The sequence below is a fragment of the Sorex fumeus genome, unplaced genomic scaffold (genome assembly GCF_029834395.1).
Source record: "Sorex fumeus unplaced genomic scaffold, SorFum_2.1 ptg000018l, whole genome shotgun sequence".
Classification (NCBI taxonomy): domain Eukaryota; kingdom Metazoa; phylum Chordata; class Mammalia; order Eulipotyphla; family Soricidae; genus Sorex; species Sorex fumeus.
Window position 1 is genome coordinate 22,754,754 of NW_026606075.1, and position 13,962 is coordinate 22,768,715.

A 13,962-nucleotide genomic window follows, 5' to 3' on the forward strand; every position below is an offset into this window, starting at 1 on the left:
ACCATCCATAAACAATTCTGTAGTTAAGGACTAACAAATAGACAAAATAATCTAGAATAAATAAGTGACTCAGCAAAGTATGGGACCTAAAGAGCAACATGGCAATTACTTCTTTTTTTATTTATTCTAATAGCATTTCTCTATTTAAAATTTTATGCATAATTTTTACATATATTCTAGGATCACATTTAACAGTGTAATTAGATGAATGTGTACTTGTATCTATCACATTTACACACGCATACGTATTTGTACAGAAAGAAAATATAGAAATAGAAAGTATTTCTTTTAACTTACTTAGAGAGAAATATCACAAATAGTTGATGTCAATTTTTTTTTTTTGGCCTTTTGGGTCACACACAGCGATGGGAAGCCAGGGATCAAACCCGGGTCAGCTGCATGCAAGGCAAGCACCCTCCCCCCCCTGTACTGTTGCTCTGGACCCAGCTTGTATCATTTTGATAGTCGAATATGTTTTGTCCACGTTCAGTCTCCATCATTCTAATTATTTATTTTTTCAAGACAAAAAATAACAACTCTCAGCTACCTATTTTCAAACTCAATTTTTTCTTTAAGATAATTTTAAGATAACTGATGTGCTGATAACAATGATCCAACTGATCTTTTCATTCAACACATCTGCTCACGGCTGAAAAGGTTCTGGGGATTAGTAAGGCACAACCTTGCTTCTAAAGTTTGTGGGTTTTTTCTCTTTTGTTAAAGAGGAACATCTTTATTTCCTCCATTTTTTTATTAGTAGATTATTTAAGGCTTTACAACAACACAAAACATTCACCAGTGCTTACTCTCCCGCACATGCGTTAATTCATGGAATGGACCCAATACGCAAAGACAGAAACGGCTCCTAGTCCTACAGGTAGAGAAAGTAAAGAACTTGGCCAAGTGAAGTTACAGGTGAGGTTCAAGAGAGTCCTCATTCCTTAATCCCTTTTATGGCATCTTGCTCCTCTCATTTGTGAGAATTTCGACTTTTGTGTCACTATTTATATTCTTCATGTTTAAAACGACTTCTCTTTTATGATAAAGTGGAAAGTACTAGTCACGATTGAATGAGAAAAGAGGAAAGACAACCCCCTTATTTTCTTTATAGATAAAAATGAGCCCTAAAATGGATCCCAAAGCAACTCCCTCAGTTGCTTTGGGAGACTGAGACAGGTTAGCACTTTCAAGAAGGCAAATTAAATGCTGTTTACCTGTCCCTGCTCTCAGCATTCTCTGACTTACTTTATTTTTTTTAAGTTTGTTATTGAGGCGACCTGGTTATAATAGTGTTAGTATGAGTACTTTAGTATTAGTGCAAAGTTACTGCACCTCTACTAGCACCCAAGTACCAAAGTCCCTCTAACATTGTCTGAGCTTACCCCTAGCTCTGTGCTCTGGGATTACTTTTGTGCTCAGGGGACCATATTCTATGCCAGTTATTGAACCTGAGGTAGCATCATGCAAGGCAAGTCCTTCTCCCTGTGCACTAGAAGTTTGGCTCTGGTGACTTAGTTTTTTTGATGGTGCTGGAAACGAAATCTAGGATCTCACACATGTAAGTAAGAGTTGTACCTTCTAAGCCACATTCCTGCCCCTCTCCCCCTGTGACTTGTAACACAACAGCCAAAGTGACCAATCCCTTTCCCATTTAAAATCCTCCAGTACCCATTCCTGTCATTCACAGCAAATGCCCAAATCTTTGTAAAGACTTGCAAGTTCTCACATAATTGTACTGATTTCTTGACCCCCTGGCTTCCTTTGCTCTTACCACTCATTGTGTCTTCAATACCTGCAGCTTCTTGACTGTTTCAGAACACAGGGGGCCAGCTATCAGCCTTGGGCTTTGGGCTTTCTCAGCTTCTCTTCCTCTCTCGACCTTATCTAACTACAGGTATTCTCTTAGAAAAGCCCTTTTTAGTGAGAGCTGCTGAGGCCCTCTATCTACTGTGCAAAATGTCCTTTACCCCTTTTTGCTAGAACTTTTGGGGACCAAGTTTGACCCAGGACAGGACTGATTTCCTGGGACATAGAACTTGCACTGGTAAAACTGGGGTTGTCTTGGGCAAGCTAGGATAGTTGGTCTTTTTTTGCACCATCAACATTGTCCAACACATAACAGATTTAATAAATATTAGTTGAATAGAATAATGGGCAAAATAAACAATTAGATAAAAGTAAGAAGTACTCTCAGAGGGAATATAAAAGTCAATTATTACTTCCCACTCCATTACCAGCATGATTGGGTATATTATACATGTTCATTTTAGCAGTTAGGAAATAATTTTCTATATGGTAAAAGAGCTGAATTTTCATGACTGAAGAATCATTATTTCTAGAGCCAGAGCAATAGCACAGCAGGTAGGGGCTTGCCTTACACGCAGTCCACCTGGGTTATATCCACAGCACCCCATGTTGTCCCTCAAGCACCGCCAGGAGTAATTCCTGAGTGCAGAGCCAGGGGAAACCCCTGAGAATCACCGGGTGTGTCCGAAAATAAAAAACAAGCAAACAAAAAAGAATGATAATTTCTTAGTGTACTAATCAGAAATTATAATTTATCAATTTGTTGTTACTGAAAGCGGTTTGGAATAATGTGTCTCATATCTCATCTTTTAAATACGTAGTTAAAATGGACATGTTGCTCTAATTCATATAGTCAGTAACATAGCTTCCATATTTAAATGACAGTGATACTTTTGTGGGGAGTTGGAGACACACTGGGTGTTGATTGGGTCATTCTTATTTCTATGTGTGCTGAGTGGAGGAACTATATGTGGTGCTGGGGATAGAATGGGGTCAGCCACATGCAAGGAAAGTGCCCTGTGCCCTGTACTATCTCTTTGGGCTCAATGACATGAATTTTTATTTACTTCCATTTTTACTGAGTAATACTGAATAATGACAGTACTGAGTAATTTATAATAATGTGATAGAGGTTCATTCATATAATGTTCCAATACCACACCTACCATCAGAGTCATTTCCGCCCCCTTCCAGCCTCCCAATGGCCACCCCATTCCTCCCCGATGGTAAGATCAGACTCAGTAGATCAACCACTCTGTAGGAACAACTTGCAGGTTCTATTGCCTTTGGCAATTTGTTATTCCCTTACTGTGATACACCCTTAAGTGTTTTCTTTCCTCATTGCTAATGACCCCAAGTCTACACTATCTCCTCTATTCCTGATGCTTCTCCATCAACTCCAACCTTGATCTTTCTGGTGTGCACTCCCTGAGCCACTTGGCAACACAGCCTGCCATTCTGCTTTCTATTGGCTCCCACCGATCTCCCCAACTTCAGCTTCTCAGAACCAGCACAGTCCAAACTGTTCTGCCATATGTTATGCACCAATTCCTCAAAATTATTTTTGGTAAAAGAATTCAACAAGGGGCAGCTTAAGATGTTAGTACTCCTTACCTCTAGAGGGGTTTATGCATTCGTATTATACTCTCACTCATTTATTCCACACATTTTTTTTTTTTAGTTCCAAGATGTGCTAGATACTGGGAATATAATAATAAACAGAATCTCTCTTTCTGCCCTCTCAATCAGAGGACAGGGAAATCATTAGGAATGACCAAGGGATTATTACAATTTAAATTATTAAATTTATTCATGGTAAAAATTGGATTCTATGGGAGCACATAGGTGAAGTATGGTAGCAGTGCTTGGTAGTCAATGCTGTTTGAATTACAAGTGGATAAGAAAGTTAAATAAAGGAATGAGTAAGTGCAGCTAATAGGTATGACAGCACAAAACCTTCAAGCTGTCTTCATTGAATAGAAAGGTACTTCTCACTCTCTCTTTAGCAACACCCAACAGTGGTCAGGATTGATCCCTGGCTCTGGGCTCAGGGATAACTCCTGACAAGATTTGGGGGGACCCTATGGGGTGCCAGAGGCAGAACCTGGTGGGCTGTGTGCAAGCAAGCACTCTACCTGTTGCACCGTCGCTTCAGCCCTGAGAGATACTTCTCTAACTTAACTATATTGAGGAGGCTTATATGGGCCTATATCATAAAAAAATACAGCCTTTATTTCCCTCTTCTCACATCCTCTTTCCTTTCTATTCCAGCCGGAGGATGGGATACAGTGAAGCATGACTGCTAGGGTGGCAGAGGTGTCGCCTTCAGCCAAGGGCCAGCTGCTTGGCTCAAAGCTCTGCAATAAAATAACACTAGTGTCAGGCAAAATTGCACTCTCGGAAACATTTCTCAGCACTTTTACTATTGATTAAAGTAAATGTGTGCCTGTCTTCAACGCAGTGTCTGTACAGCCAAAATGAGTTGCTTAACTTTGCTTACGATTTTGCATTAGGGTATCAGATCACAGACTGGGACCATTGCGAAGTGGGAATTGTTTTCTCTAGCTGCCCTTCGCTCCTGAGTTTCAGCACATCTCTTCGATCTCTTAGGGTGGGTTTTCTGCCAGCTATTGGCTCGTCTGAGTTGCTGCTTTACATGCTGCCGGAAGGGCTTATCGTAGGGCCATCTCCTCTGATAACTCCCTAGCACAGTAAACAGCTGCAGAGAGGCTGCCCAGAACTGGTTCTAGCCAGTTTTCCTTCCTTTCACTGCTGTTGCTTAACCTTTTACACATACTATTAACTAACTTTCCCCCCACTAAATCAGAACTTGTAGATTGCTTTTTTAAAAACAGCCCTCATATTTACTGGTTAAAATATTTGAAGTCAATGACACCTGGTGACAACATTTTAGTGTGCATTAAAAAAATTGCATGCTTTTCTAAAAATGAACATTTTTCTATGTAAGCTTGGTTCCGATTCCTTAATTCTCTATTTAGGTCATATTAAAACGTTCCCAGCTTGTTTTCAAAAGATCATTTATAGCTGGTTTGTTTAAACTACAGACCATGTTAGATTGTGAATAGCATCTGTTTGCTGCATGAGATGAACAGTTTCAAGGCTCCATGGAAGTCTGACTCTGCTGCAGAACATTTGATTCACCCTGTTGTTTCCTCACTGGGGTGTTTACTTTGTTTCTCTATCACGTTTCCTTTAAATTGTAAGTCACATAGAAAGGCTTCATTAGACTCTACTTCATTTTGACTAGTATCCGTCATTGGTGATATGGTTTTTCTTATCCTGTTTTTCAACAGAAGACTTAGGATATCTACTCAGAGCAGAAATATTTATGTAGATATTTATATGAATTAGATCACAATCACGATCACGATCATCCTGTTATTCGTTGATTGCCTCGAGCAGGCACCAGTAATGTCTCCTTTGCCCTAGCCCTGAGATTTTAAAAAGTGTCATATTCAAGGCTCTTTCAGAATTAGGAGAATGAGACCCATTATTGTTACTGGTATTTGGCATATTGGGTACACCACGGGAAGTTTGCCAGACTCTGCCGTGTAGGCAGGTTACATTTGATAGCCTGCCAAGTTGTCCAAAGTAAGAATGAGATAATAAGATGCTTCCGGGAGCTGGGTTTTATAGTCTCTGGGTCTTGGTCATTGAGGGATTACAGGGCGCCAGGGGACATTTGGTGGGTGTGACCCCTGCCTACTGGAAGATGGAGGATCTGGGTGGAAGATGCTCAGCCCCGATCCGAGCAGGCTTGGAGATCTCAGCCCTGGGACCCACATGCCTTTGTTCCTCTGCCAGTACCTTCATGCATGTGGAGAGTGGTCTCAGCATAGTTGTGGCTGGTTCTGGAGGTCTTTGGCTGCTGGGGCTCTGCTCGGGGCGGGGAAGGAAACTCAACCCCCCTCCCTCCAAGGGATCCTGGCGAGGACAGTCAGGTGTGTCAGAGATCTAATTAGATCAGAGATATTTATATAAGTTTAAAATAATGTACTTTATTTTAAAAGTAACAACTCCCATACAAAAACTTCGAGGATGTATGGATTCTACATCATTCTACATTTGTCACAGGAAAGGAGGTCTTTCTAGCTCATGCTTCATGTTTCCAATCTCTAGGGATTTTTTTTTTCTTTTTGGGTCACACCCAGCGATGCACAAGACTTAACTCCTGACTCATACACTCAGGAATTACTCCTGTAGGTGCTCAAGGGACCCTATGGGGTGCTGGAAATCGAACCCAGGTTGGATGAGTGCAAGGCAAATGCCCTACCTGCTGTGCTACCGCTCCAGCCCCTCACAATACTCTTTTTCTCTACTTTGGTTAGTTATTTGAGCCCAGTCCCATCACCACTCATACCTGTCAAAAATGCAATGCTAGACAATGTGTTTTGTATTGCTTGTTGCAGATACAATATAATGTTGTGCGGCCATGCCGCATGCTCTAGGAATTCTAAAATTTTAATAATTAGGATCTGGAGAGATCCTTGCAGCAAGTTGCTCGGGTCTGAGATTCGTTTGTGTGTCTCTGTATCATGGCCATGTGGGAGCTTAAGTAGCCGGTGGCCATGTGTGGGTGTCATCTTGGAGTCCCATTGGGGTGGGGGGAAGGAGAAGTACCAACTCCTCCCCTGTCCTGTGAGGCCTGGTGTTTCCCACCACCACTATCTGTACCTGGAGCTTTTTGTTGAGTTCTAGAAGATGGCAGCTGTCAGGATTCCTAGAGAGCATGTGGAGGGATGGCACCTGCCCCCAACTGGAGTGGCCCGGCAAAAATGGCCTATTGCAAAGTCCAGAGCCATCTCTGCAGCAAGTTGCTCGGGTCCAAGATTCGTTTGTCTATAAATACATTTCAAAATCTGCCACCTTACTGAATTCTTCTACTTTCTGCTAAAATTTTTCTAATGATCCTTGGATATTCAGCTGAAAAATGTTTCATCAGCATAAAATAATAATTTTATTATTACTTTCTCAGTATTTGCAGTGATCTAAATATATTGACTAAGACTGCTGGATAAGGATAAATTAGAGTGGTTAAATAAATTTCCTTGATTTTATTTTGGCACAATTATTAAATTGAAGTTGGAGTTGAAATACTTTCCCCCACTATATGTTTAATATTTTAAAAAAATTATCCAACATTGTTTAAATTTTGAAGGCTTTCAATGTATAAAATTGCCTCTTAAAGATTTGATTTATTGGTCACTTTCCTGACATCAACTTCCATTTCATCAACATCTTATTCCAGGTTTTGCATTTACTACTTTCAAAAGAAATAGTATTTGTCTTTTTCATAATGGGCTGGAGCGATATCACAGCGGGTAGGGTGTTTGCCTTCCACATGGCCTGCCTGGCCAACCTGGGTTTGATTCCTCCATCTCTACTGGAGAGCCCGGAAAGCTACCGAGAGTATCTCGCCTGCACCTCTTGGGGTTATTTCTGAGCACAAAGCCAGGAATAACTCTTGAACACTTCCGAGTGTGGCCAAAAGAAAAAAAAGCCTGGTAAGCTACCGGTGACGTATTTGATATGCCAAACACAGTAACAAGTGTCACAATGGAGACATTACTGGGTCCGCTAGAGCAAGTCAACGAATGAAGGGAAGACAGTGACAGTGACTTGTTCATAATGCTCACGGATGCACAAACAATTCAAAGTGATTGAATCTTCTTTTTTAAAAATTTTATTTTGGGGGCTGGAGCAATAGTACAGCGGGTAGGGTGTTTGTCTTGCACATGACCGACCTGGGTTAAATTTCCAGCATCCCATATGGTACGTCGAGCACTTCCAGGATTAATTCCTGAGTGCAAAGCCAGGAGTAACTCCTGTGCATCACCAGGTGTGACCCAAGAATAAAAAATAATATTTTGGAGAATATATTTTAACATTTTGATCTGCTAATCTGAAAAGTGAATGACTTACTTTAATCTTTCAAAGATGAGATACTCAGGATAGAGATACAATACAGGAGGCTCTTTCCTTGCCTGTGACTGTGGCAGCCGTAGCCCTGATTCAAGTTCCCTATACCACCCATGGATCTCAGAGCGCCTCCTGGGGTTACTCCTGAGCCAATACCAGGAATAACTCTTGAACACTTCCGAGTGTGGCCAAAAGAAAAATAAATAAATGATTTCAAGAAAGGGTGAGTTACTGCTGGAAAATTTCAGAGACTGAGTGACCTGGGAAAGGGGTAGGGTCAAAGATATCAGGCATTTAGTGGTTTGGATTAGTCCTTCAAGGTTTTGAGTGGATAGTAAGTGGCCAGCTTAATTGCAGCAGGTTGAGCTTGTGTATTAACAGTTAAGTGGTCCCACTGAATGAATCCCAAGTTGTCTACATTATAGAAACAAGAATATAGGGAGTGAAGGGTAGATTTACATTAAGTAAAGTTGATTTAAAAATTTATGCAACAGAAAAATTGGAATAAATTCATTAAAGCAGCAGTCATGTGTATGAGAAGAAATTGTGCAGTATAGAGACTGTGAACACAAATACCAGAGCCAGGGCATGTGGGTTCAAACCCAGTTCTATTACTCACATTTATGTGCCCTTAGATAAATCACTGAGCCTTGTTTTGCTCATTTCCTTCTTATTTAAATACTGCATTAGAAACACTATCTTTTTTTAGTATTTAAATCAATATAGATAGGTGAGAGGGAGGAAAGCAAGGGTCTGGAATATAAATAATACATGTTTGTTATTATTTTTAAATATCCATAAAGTTTAAAATATTTAAGCACTTAAAACGTAAATTATTCCTTATTATTATAAATTAATATATTGTTTAAAAGGTAAAAGGTAAAGGCCCTCCCGTTGATCGTCGATTTGCTCGAGCGGGCCCAGTAACATGGTGAGAAATAAGTATAGACAAAATATGAGACCAAGATAGATTTGAAGTTTGACACTTTTCACTTTTTATTGATTTACAATATTATGGAATTTTAGGGGTTCAGCTCCCATTGCTACATGTGTATAGTACTCACCATTCCCACCACCGAAGTCCCCGTACTACCCTATCACCATGAATACCCATATGCTCGTGTCTCCCACCCATCTCCACTTTTCTCTGGTAATAGCATCATTACACTGAGTCTGGAAGTCAGGTTTGTTGTGTCATATGCCATTTCATTTTGATTAGGTTGATCATGGTCTACAGAAATATAAAACTGTTCGATAGCTGTCTTCTATTTTCTTAGTCACATCTCTTAACTTTATCACCTCAAGATCCTTTCATTTTCTCCAAGAAGGCATGGCTTCATCTTTTTAATGATGTAGTAGTATTCCAGTGTTTGTAGTGTTTGTGTGTGTGTGTGAATGTGTGTGTGAATTCCAGGGAATATATACCACAGCTTCTTTATCCAGTCATCTGTTTATGGGCACTTAGGATTTAGGTTGACTCTATGTTCCCATTATTGTGGAATGACGCTGCTATGAGCATAGAGATGCAGATGTCCTTTCATTAGTGCTTTCAGATCCTTCTCACATCTTCCTAGGAGAGGTATTGCTAGATCATATAAAATTTCATTTTTATTAAAGTTAAATTTTTTTTGCTTTTTTTTTTGCTATATCCAGTTGTGCTCGTGGCTCTGTGCTCAGAAATCATTCCGGGTGAAGCTTAGGTGACCATATGTGGTGCTGGTGATTGAACCCAAATTAGTCACAAGCAAGACAAACATTCTACTCTCTGTGCTATCTCTCAGGCCCTACATTTTTTTTATTATTAAAAAAATTTTTAATGGTGAGACATCATAAGGTACAGTTGCAGTCTTACACATTTTTGTGCTTGGGTTTCAATTATATAATGATCAAATACCCATCCCTCCACCAGTGCGCATTTCCCACCACCACGGATCCCAGTATCCCTCCCACCCCCCATCCTCCCTGGACCACCCTGCCTCTGTGGCAGGGCATTCCCTTTTGTTCTCTCTCTCTCTTGGGTGTTGTGGTTTGCAAAAGAGGCAATGGGTGATAATCATGTTTAGTCTATAGTCTACTTTCCGCATGCTTCTCCCATCCTGGGAGGATCCTCTCAACACCTTTATTTGGTGTTCCCTTCTTTATCTGAGCTCCCTTTTCCCCTAGTATGTTTGGTTGGCCTCCAAGCCATAGAGTAAAAGGCTCTACATTTTTATTTTTTAAGAATCTCCATATTGGACACAACAAAAGCTGTGTTAAGAGGAACGTTTATAGCTGTACAAGCATTCCTCAGAAAGGAGGAGCGAGCCCACATAAATAACCTAACCTCACAGCTTAAGAGATTGGAGAAGGACCAACAAAAGGAGCACAACCAGAACAGGAGGAAGGAAATAATAAAACTCAGAGCAGAGATTAACAAGATGGGAACCCAAAAAACAATTAGAAAGATCAATGAAACCAAGAGCTGGTTCTTCGAGAAAATTAATAAGATCGATAAGCCTCTAGCAAAACTAACAAAGAAAGGGAGAGAGAAAACCTTAATAAACAGAATCAGAAATGAAAAGGGGGTCATTACAACAGAAATTACAGAAATTCAAAGGATCCTCAGGGAGTACTTTGAGAAGCTTTATGCCACGGAACATCAAAACCTCGAGGAAATGGATAAATTTCTAGACTCCTACAGACTCCCAAGGCTGAACCAAGAAGACCTGGAATACCTGAACAGACCTATCACCATCAAGGAAATTGAAATGATAATAAAAAGTCTCCCCAAGCACAAAAGCCCTGGCCTGGATGGATTCACTAGTGAATTCTTCCAAATCTCTAAAGAGGACTTACTCCCAATCCTCTTTAAGATTTTCCACGTAATTGAAATATCAAAAACACTTCCGAAGAGTTTCTATGAAGCAAATATTACCCTGATACCAAAAGCAGACAGAGATACCACAAAAAAAGAGAATTATAGGCTGATATCCCTGATGAACACAGATGCAAAGATCCTCAACAAACTATTAGCAAATAGAATCCAACTACTCATCAAAAAGATCATACACCATGACCAAGTAGGATTCATCCCAGGGATGCAAGGATGGTTTAACGTTCAGAAATCAATCAACATAATCCATCATATCAACAAAAGAAAAGATAAAAACCATGTGATCATATCAATAAATGCAGAGAAAGCATTTGACAAGATCCAGCACCCCTTTATGATGAAAACCCTAGCCAAAATGGGTATAGAGGGGAATTTCCTCAACATAGTTAAAGCCATCTATCACAAGCCTACAGCAAGCATCATCCTCAATGGGGAAAAACTGAGAGCCTTCCCTCTAAAATCAGGGACTAGACAAGGATGCCCACTCTCTCCACTGCTGTTCGATATAGTACTGGAAATACTTGCAATAGCAATTAGGCAAGAAAAAGATATTAAGGGCATTCAGGTAGGAAAGGAAGAAATCAAGCTCTCACTATTTGCAGATGATATGATACTGTACTTAGAGAACCCTATAACCTCCACCAAGAAACTCCTAGAAACAATAAACTTGTATAGTAAAGTTGCTGGCTATAAAATCAATACCTAAAAGTCCATGGCTTTCCTATTCTCAAACAGTGAGAGAGAAGAAAATGACATGAAAAAAACAATCTTGTTCACAATTGTTCCCCAGAAAATCAAGTACTTAGGAATCAGCTTAACTAAGGAAGTAAAGGACCTGTACAAAGAAAACTACAAAACGCTACTTCAGGAAATAAAAGAGGACATGAGAAAATGGAAAGATATCTCCTGCTCATGGGTCGGGAGAGTTAACATTGTCAAAATGGCAATACTTCCCAAAGCATTGTACAAATTCAATGCAATTCCTATGAGGATACCCATGACATTCTTCAAAGAAATGGAGCAAACACTCCTGAAATTCATATGGAACAATAAGCCCCCACGAATAGCTAAAGCAATTCTTGGGAAAAAGAAAATGGGAGGAATCAACCTCCCTAACTTCAAACTCTACTACAAAGCAGTTATAATTAAAACAACATGGTACTGAAACAAAGGTAGAGTTGCAGACCAATGGAACAGGGTTGAATACACTGACATATCCCCTCAATCATATGATCATCTAATCTTTGTAAGGGTGCAAGAAATGTGAAGTGGAGTAAGGAAAGCCTCTTTAACAAATGGTGCTGGCAAAACTGGATGGATACATGCAAAAAAATGGGCTCATAACTCTGCCTAACACCAGGCACAAAAGTAAGATCAAAATGGATTAAAGACCTCAACATCAGACCGGAAACCATAAGGTGCATTGAAGACAAAGTTGGCAAAACCCTCCATGACGTTGAAGCTAATGGTATCTTCAAAGATGTCACGCCACTGGCCGAGCAAGTGAAAACAGAGATAGATAAATGGGACTATCTTAAACTAAGAAGCTTCTGCACCTCCAAAGAAACAGTGACCAAAATTCAAAGACAGTCTACAGAATGGGAAAGGATATTCGCCGAATACACATCTGACAAGGGGTTGATATCAAGGATATATAAAGTACTGGTTGAACTCCACAAGAAGAAAACATCCAAGCCCATAAAAAATGGGGCAATGAAATGAACAGAAACTTTCTCAAAGAAGAAATCCGAATGGCAAAAAAACACATGAGAAAATGCTCTACATCATTAATCATCAGGGAGATGCAGATCAAAACCACAATGAGATACAATATCACACCTCAGAGACTGGCCCACATCCAAAAGAACAAAAGCAACTAATGCTGGTGCGGATGTGGCAAGAAAGGGACACTCCTTCACTGTTGGTGGGAATGTCGGACGATTCTGAAAAAATTAGAAATTGTGCTCCCATTTGACCCAGCAATACCACTCCTGGGAATATATCCCAGACAGGCAAAAATGTATAGTCGAAGTGACATCTGCACTTGTTCATTGCAGCACTCTTTACAATAGCCAGAATCTGGAAAAAACCTGAGTGCCCAAGAACAGATGACTGGTTAAAGAAACTTTGGTACATCTACACAATGGAGTACTATGTAGCTGTTAGAAAAGATGAAGTCACGAATTTTACATACAAGTGGTACTGCATGGAAAGTATCATGCTAAGCGAAATGAGTCAGAAAGAGAGGGATAGACATAAAAAGATTGCATTCATCTGGGGGACATAAAGTAACAAAATAGGAGATTAATACCCAAGAATAGCCGAGATCAGTACCAGGAGGATTCCTCCATGGCTTAGAGGCCAGCTGGGCACTCTAGGGGAAAGGGCAGTTCAGATAGAGAAGGGAGCACCAAATAAAGGGTGTTTGGAGGGTCCTCCCAGGAGGGGAGATACATGCTGAAAGTAGACTATGGACTGAACATGATTGCCACTCAATGCCTCTTTTGCAGACCACAACACCCAAAAGGAGAGAGAGAACAAAAGGGAATGCCCTGCCACAGAGGCAGGGTGGGATGGGGGATGGGTGTGGGAGGGATACTGGGATCCATGGTGGTGGAAAATGGGCACTGGTGGACGGATGGGTACTTGATCATTGTATAATCGAAACCCGAGCACAAAAATTTGTAAATCTACAACTGTACCTCATGGTGTTTCACTAATAAAAAGTAAAAAAAAAATCTCCATATTATTCCCCACAGAGGCTGTGCTAATTTACATTCCTTCCAAGAGTACCAGAATTATTTTCCCAATGTTCTTGTCAACATTTATTGACATAGGTCATTATCACTTATATGAGGTGGCATTTCATTATGCATTTTCTCAATATTAATTGATATTGAGCATTTTTATGTGTTTGGGAGTCATCTGCATATATTATTGGGGGAAGCATTAATTCAGAAATTTTGTTCATTTAAAAATTGAGTTATTTGCAATTTTCTTTAAATTCTTATTATTAAAAAGGTTGTTTAAACTTTTAGTATTATCCTCAACTAACTTCCTTCCTTCTTCCTTCCTTCCTTCCTTCCTTCCTTCCTTCCTTCCTTCCTTCCTACATTCCTTTCTTCCTTCCTTCCCTCCTTATTTCCTTCTTGGAATTGAACCTAGGACCTCACACAAGCAAGGTAAGCATTCTGTTGCTGTGTCTCAGATTCCTAAATACTTTAAGAAAAGAATAAGGTGCTTACCACAGTCTTTGTCCTTAGATCGTTTGTGATCTAGCTATCTGTAATTATAAAAACATATTAAACCTGTTCTAGGACCTAGGACCTAACACCATTAAGTAA